This window comes from Coenobita brevimanus, chromosome 101 (genome assembly GCF_032717465.1).
Source record: "Coenobita brevimanus isolate Jiangsu-jjx chromosome 101, ASM3271746v2, whole genome shotgun sequence".
Taxonomy (NCBI): domain Eukaryota; kingdom Metazoa; phylum Arthropoda; class Malacostraca; order Decapoda; family Coenobitidae; genus Coenobita; species Coenobita brevimanus.
Window position 1 is genome coordinate 20340999 of NC_137054.1, and position 443 is coordinate 20341441.

General features: G+C 44.0%; 1 non-coding gene across 1 annotated transcript; it reads left to right on the forward strand.

Moving 5' to 3' along the window:
* Positions 1–293: 293 nt before the first annotated feature.
* LOC145415253 (5S ribosomal RNA) lies at positions 294–412 on the forward strand. The gene has a single exon (XR_013900030.1). It is a non-coding gene; the product is annotated as a 5S ribosomal RNA (ribosomal RNA).
* Positions 413–443: the final 31 nt, after the last annotated feature.

A 443-nucleotide genomic window follows, 5' to 3' on the forward strand; every position in this document is an offset into this window, starting at 1 on the left:
GAGAGGTGGCAGTGTCGAGTATTGTTCTAATAGCAGCTTGCACAGTATATTGACTCTCGTATCTTCGACATACACCCTTAATTGTAGGTATGTTATGGAGGCGTCTGGGGTCACAAGGGTGACCGCACCGAAGTACAGGAAACCGGATTTTTCTCGAATCAAGGTGCCAAGATATATATGCTCCACGTGTTTTGAAATACCAAGCGAAATTGAATATAATTTTTTTTTATTTGCCAAAAATCAGAGAAATGGTTTACAGCCATGATTTTGGTATAATTATGTTAACTATGTGTGCCAACGGCCATACCACGTTGAGTAAACCGCTTCCCGTTCGATCAGCGAAGTTAAGCAACGTTGGGTCTGGTTAGTACTTGGATGGGTGACCGCCTGGGAACACCAGATGCTGTTGGCATCCCTACGTAAAGTGGGGTTGGTGGAGGATT